Here is a 7,080-nt window from a genome sequence, read left to right on the forward strand (position 1 = left end):
ATTACTTCCCAATGCCTTCCTCTAGGCCCAAATAATGGTGATTTTTCATGTAGTCGACGTTCACATAAAACCACTAGAGGAAAGACAACATACAACGCATCAAAATATCGAACGAATACCAAATCCACATGACTACTTATAGAAAGACTTATCCCATGTCCTTAGGAAAAAAGTGACTACTCACAAAGAATAATTATGTTCATTACCAGAGAGGTATTGAATTGCATTATGGATCTGAACATATAATCTTCCACCGAGTAATCCAACTAGAATCAACTACAAAGAGTAATTAACACTACTAGCAACCTTACAAGTACCAATCGGAGTCGTGAGACGGAGATTGGTTACAAGAGATGAAGTAGGGTTTGGAGATGAGATGGTGCTCATGAAGATGTTGATGGAGATGAGTCCCCTCCGATGAGAGGAGTGTTGGTGATGACGATGGCGATGATTTCCCCCTCCGGGAGGGAAGTTTCCCACGCAGGACGGCCCTGCCGGAGCCCTAGATTGGTTCTGCTCAAGTTCCGCCTCGTGGCAGCGGTGATTCCTCCCGAAAGGCTCCTCTCGATTTTTTCTGGGACGAAACCCTCCGTATAGCAAAAGATGGGAGCCGGAGGGGCAACAAGGGGCCCACAAGCCACCCAGGGCCAGCCAGGGGGGTAGGCCAAGGGTGAGCAGCGGCCCGATCCTGGGTAAACTGTCGTGTTCCCTGTCTTCCTCACCATTGAGTGATTTATTTGCCTTTTTCATCGAGTAGCGAGTCCGGTGAACCGAGCTGCTATGTGGTTTCCAGGCGCACCCCTGAGTTCGAATCCTTAGGGTTTTGTGGAGCCCGAAATCTGACACTGCTAGGGAGCGGTGATGGCCTTGTAACACCACGAAGAAAACCTTTGGAAATTGCTCCACCCTGCTGCCTGCTGCTCGCCTATCCTTCCCACACGTAATCCTTGACTCCTAAGGACGAGCCTTGCCTCGGTATCTCCACCGCTCCTGAGGGGTCCTGAGGAGGCCCCCTGTGGGTCTTGAAGACGCTCCTCCTTGCTAGGCTTGGACCCTCACAAGTGCCTTGCCTTTAGGGGTGCCGGGCTCGTTGGTTTTGGTCGATGAAGCAGGCCAGCCCTAGGCCACAAGCATGTAGGTTTGGGTACCCCCATTCCCAGAACGCCGACACCGTCGCTACCCACCGGTAGGACGGACGTCACCCCTGGAACCATGCCTGCTGTGCTGACAGCCAATTTTGCAGGAGAAGACCACCTTTGGGCAGGGGAGCATGTTCCCATATTCCCCTTCAAAGATTGGCCGTTGTGGGATCCCTTCCCGCCCTTGCGATAATGTAAGAGGACTCGGGCTGCCGCTATATATAGAGGATAGGTTATTTCATAGAGGGGGATCCGATCTCATCCACCCCGATCCATCCGTTTATTCACACACCCATGCCACACAAAGGCCACTAGCCTCTGAAGGCCCTTGAACACCGTCTTAGTTCATCCACCAATCTCCATGACACGCAATCCACCAAAGCAAGAGTAGGGTATTACGCTTTGCAGCGGCCCGAACCTGGGAAAACTGCTGTGTTTTGTGTCTTTCTCACCATCGAGTGAGTTCTTTGCCATCCCCGACGAGTAGTGAGTTAGGTGAGGTGAGCCTACGAGAGATCTTTGTACACGCCCGGGAGTTCGAATCTTAAGGGTTTTGCGCAGCCCGAAATCCAACATTTGGCGCACTAGGTAGGGTGCGTGTCAAGGGCCTCTCCGAGCTTCATCTTCCCTTAGCTCCGCTACTCCGATGGCCGGCACCCAACAAGATTCTTCGAGGCTCATCGAGCTGGCTTCCAACCATCATACACAACGGCCGGAAGCACGAGTACCGGTGTTATGGTTCCAGGCGGCTCATACCAGATCGTCAACATCGTCTCTAGCGTCGCGACCACCAGCGCAGCCCAGGCGCAGGGCGGCTGGGTGGTGCCCCGAGCATCCACGTCGCGCCGCATCAACCAGGGGGAACTCAGGCAAGGGGGCTACAACGCATCAGCGGGCCATATCATGGAGCTGATTGCCATCGCCCAGAAGGCCATCCGACCACACTCTTCTTCAGGGCCGCACGCGCGAGGCACCGGGGGCTCGCACCCCCTACCAGCCCTCGGGCCTGCAAGCGGCGGGGCCCCTCCGGTGATGAACGGGGCTGAGAGAGAAGTATCGCATGCTGCCCTCCTCCTCCTCCAGATTTCGTCGGCTTACCTCGAGGAGAAGCATGCCCGCAACCATCATAGGCATGACGAGAACGGCGGGGACTTCGATGCACACACCGGTGCACATCACCGAGACCAGGTCGTCCCCTAACAACCCGGAGCGGCCAGGCAGGAGCGCACCCTTAGGCGCAGCCAGCAGCGGGTGGCGGTTGCGCCGGCGCGGGAGAACCACAGCGGTGGAGACACGCGAAGGTACCAAGGGAGGAGTCTGCATCGAGCAATGCCAGGGCCACCCAACGGCGGCAACAGGAACAAGTGACTTCGTGCGGAGGCCCATCACAGGAAGAACTCCGAGAAGCGCGACCAGGGGGACCTCGCCCCAGCGCCGAGAGGGACAACCAATGTCGCGCTGCTAAATGGCTTTTGAGGTCGATCGAACACCTGCGCGGAGACTTACGTATGGTATTATGTAACACCACTTGACCCTCCTGACGAGGAAGAACCTCACGCGTCGACCCCAGACGCTAGCCCTCATCAGGAGTAAGGGACGCCCTGGGGTCCCCTCTCGGCCGCACCCAAGGCTCCCGACTGCGGAGCACTTGGCCCAAGAGGCGCGGGCAGGGAGGGGGCCCCAAGCTGCGGGGCATGACGCCAGCTGTTGCCCCGGTGGAGAAACTACGAAGGACCAGATCCCCGGCCCCAGGACGACGAGTCAAAGAAAGCAACGACACACAAGTGGCGTGGCTCGCCCGAGGCGACTACGATGCTGGTGTGGGTGCCAAAGGCCGGTCCTCACGAGGTGCCACTCAGGCGCGAAGAAGCTATGGGAGGTAATTTTTTGGTTCACTTCTCTAGGGAGCGTCTGCTGGCCGCATAAACTTCAAGTGTTCAGGGCACGCCTCTGCCCATCATATCAGTTGCGCGTGCTTCCATTACTTTGGAGCCATCCATTTAGTGATCAGAAATCTTGCCTTGCTTACATCTTTGGGCGACCCCCTCCCCCCCCCCCCCCCGCGCTCGGGGACTCCGGCCGATGCGCGATGCCCCACCGTAGGACCTGTGGAGGCCTCGTGGCTCCCGAGGGTCACAATCAATAGTGCAAAATGGGGGCCGCTTGAGAGTCAAAGGGGGGCTCCTGAGCTTCGAGCCTCAGGGGCCTGACCGGTCATAAGGCCACCTGCCACCCTTGGTATCGTCCACGGACATTCAGTCGTTATCTGGGGTCGCACGGCTTGACCTCGTAGCAGCGATCGTCCATTCGGTCACAAGCAACGACAGTTGCGAAATGTGCGGGACCGGATCTTGGCTACGCAAAGACGCTCGAACGTCAAAGGGGGCTCCTGAGCATTGCGCCTCAAGAGCCTTACCAATCACAAAGCCACTTGACCACCCTGGTGCCGTCCAGGCACATTCGATCGGTATTGGGGGGTGTCGGGGCCTTGCCTTGTGAGGTGCCTCACGACGACGGTGAAAGGTGCAGGACTGGACCTATCGACGTAGAACACTAGAAAAGCCCTCACTCAGTCTCGGGAGAAGGACCAAACATCGCGGAGCCGGAGCGGACTCACATTCACCAAACGATCCCCACGGGACGTGCACCAACTCGCGGCACCTCTGCATCGTCCTTCAATCCTTCTAAAACCTACGTCATTCCATGGCACTCTCACGTAATAACGAGCCGAGGTTGTATACGCCCAGGCCCCCCCCCCCCGAGGACGCGAAAGGGGCCCATCAGTGCCTAGTGGAAGACCTATGCTCCACGCTGGGTGGAGACATAGGCAATCAACATGGTCCGCCAATGACACAAAGGAATCAGGCGCCTATGCCTCGGGAGTAGGGACACTTGCGAGGCCAAAGCATCCTTGCGACCTCCCATATACACCCCCACCATGACACTCTTACGTAATAACGAGCCGAGGATGTATACGCCCAGGGTCCCCCCGAGGACACGGAATGGGTCCATCTCACGCCTAGTGGAATCCCTACGCTCTGTGTTGGGGGAAGACGAAGGCAATCAAGTTCGTCCGCCAATGACTATGCCAGCAGGTGGAGGAGATGGCGGCAGAGATTAGCCTAGGTGCCGGACGTGGCATTTGCTTGCTTCTTCTTGGAGCTTGGATTATTCTCTGATGGACATGAGTTTGCCGATTTCAAATTTGATGTTTGAAAAACAGAACAGGTGGAATTTTGTCTTGCACTATCTCGTTTTGCCGACTTTTAAGCGTCCTTTTCTAGATGACATTTTCTGCGGAGTTGAACACTCTGCACTGCCCCTAGGCGCCAAGGAGCGTGAAAGCAAGGACATGCCGCCCCAGGGGCTAACACTTTCAGCGGTAGACCCCCGCTCGGGGCTCGAGTCGGAGCATGATACCACCACAAAGAGTCTAGGGGGGGGGGGGGGCTCAGGGCGCCCTGACCGACAAGCTCAGTACCCCGCTATCTTAGACGGAGACCATATGGTCTCGCATCGAACCAATAATGAATTAAAAGCAGGCGTACTAACGAGAGAATGCAGTGCCCAAGGACTAAGCTGTCACAAACAATGAGGCCATCAGCCAAGCGTGCAACAGCACAAATGGTGCACCGGGAGGATGGGACCTCCTGAGGGCCTTCGCTGCCGTTGTCGTGGAGCAACAACTGAGTCATCGACGGGCCCTATGCAAGGAAGCCAAGTCGCAACGACTAACAACAAGAAAGCTGTCGATTCAATAGCTAAAGGAAAAAGGGATAACGGCGATGGCAACATGCAAAAGTTTAACGCCCGACAGGGCAAAGTTCATGGTCCACCATTACAGGAATGGGGAAACAGAAGCTAGGGGGGGCACCTAGGGGGAGACGTTACCGAGGACGCCCTTCGCGCCGGCAGGCTCGGCGACGGAGCCCTCCTCCTCACTAGAGATGGGAACCTGGGCGTATCGCTCCACGAGGGCATCCACACCCAGGCGGACTTCGTCCCGGAGAAGACACCGGGACTCGGCACGCATCGGCTCGACGACGTGCTGGAGGTCAAGCTCCAGGATGAGGCGGCGCAGGTTGGAGAAGACGAGCGTCAAGTCAAGGCCCAGAAGCTTGCGCGCGTCGGACGCGTTGTCCTCCTCCACGCAGGAGACGCCGACCTCCAGTGCCTCCACCACCTTCTGGAAGAAGGCAAGGTAGCCCAGTCGCTGCTCACCCTTGGCAGCGCTGGGGCATCCCGCACGGATCGACGCGTCGCGCGCATTGCCCGGCAGGCGATGCCCTCGAACTTCTTCACTCGCTAGGATGCTAGTATCCGGGCGTTCCGCCTCGTCCTAGGCAGCCTGAATGGCATCGGCCGCCTCCTGGACCTGCCTCTACAGTGACGCCAGCTCCGCCTTGGCCTCCTCTTCACCCTGGCCAGCGTTCTCAGCGCACTCGAGCTGAGCCCGCAACCCCTCCTCCTCCTCCTGAAGCTCACCGATCTTGAGCTTCTTGGCTACAGGTGCTCTGGAGAAAAGGGAAGATCAACCTCCAAGCAGTAGACGGGACAACAAGGAAAGGGAGTGCAATCAAGGAACTTACTCGTCGGCCAGAGTCCAGAGGCGGCAGACGCGGGGCGACCCTTAGGGTCCTCCACCACTTCTCCTGGGGGCTGACAAGGGCGCGGGCAGAGCCGCGTGTTTTCCCCGGTAGGAATCGCCTCGTGTAGACGCCATGGAAGACGAAGAAATGAAGGGGAGAAGAGATTTTTCTCAACAGAGCAAGGGAGGCAAAGAGGAAGCTCATGACCATGGTGCCTCCCCCTTGACAGGGCGGGACAGATTTATAAGCTAACCAAGGCCACCAACCGTCATGGGAGCGCGAGCGTCGCACGCCCCTCAGGGGCTATAAGGTGGGCCGATGGGAGCGTTGCCGCCCACGTCGCTTCACATGTCAACCGAGCGGTCACGTCCGTGAGGGCCGTTAGCTGTGGTCAGGCCGCACAGGTGCCATTCAATGAAAACAATGATGTCATGTGCGGCTCTTGGAGATCGTGCCATTGTGGTCTGGTGCGCCCCGGACGCCTCGAGGAGCAGGAGCATCGCCGCATGGCAGCTGGACACGTTTTTCACGTGGCCCGCTGGAAATGAGGGTCCGCGACACTTCAGGCCGCCCTCAAGGATTCTCCGAGAAGCCAACCCAGGCGCGGCTTGGGCCCGGGGATACTTTTGGCATTCTGGGAATGGGAGTACCCAGACCTGCCTGCGTGCGGCCCAGGGTTGGCCCACCTCTTCGACCAGAAACCGATAGGCCCGGCACCACTTAAGGCAAGGCCCACTCGTGGGGCCAAGCCTCGCGAGGAAGAACAACTTCAAGACCCACAGGGGGCCTCCTCAGGACCCCTTCGGAGCGGCGGAGATTACGAGGCAAGACCAAGCCTCAGGAGTCAAGGATGACGTGGATAAAGGATAGGTGGGCAGCAGATTGCTGGACAGAGCAGTCTCCCCTTTTGTTTAAAGGAGGGAAGGACGTACGCGGGTTCTGAAGGCATCTCCCAAAGGTTTCCATTTTGGTGCAACAAGGCCATCGCCGCCTGCCGACAGGACGGACAGCCACTTTTGTAGGAGAAGACCACCTTTGGGGTAGGGGAGCATGTTCCCGTGTTCCCCTTCAGAGATTGGCCGTTGTGGGATCCGTTCCCGCTCTTGCGATAAGGGAAGAGGACCCGGGCCGCCGTTATATATAGAGGATAGGTTATTTCGTAGAGGAGGATCCGATGTCATCCATCCTGATAAATTCATTCATTCACACACCCACGCAACACAAAGGCCACTAGCCTCCGGAGGCCCTGGAACACTGTACTAGTTCATCCACCAACCTCCATCGAGTGAGTTCTTTGCCTTCCCGAGGAGTATCGAGTTAGGTGAAGCGAGCCTACGAGAGATCTTTGTGCA

The sequence above is a fragment of the Hordeum vulgare genome, chromosome 4H, assembly GCF_904849725.1.
Source record: "Hordeum vulgare subsp. vulgare chromosome 4H, MorexV3_pseudomolecules_assembly, whole genome shotgun sequence".
Classification (NCBI taxonomy): Eukaryota; Viridiplantae; Streptophyta; class Magnoliopsida; order Poales; family Poaceae; genus Hordeum; species Hordeum vulgare.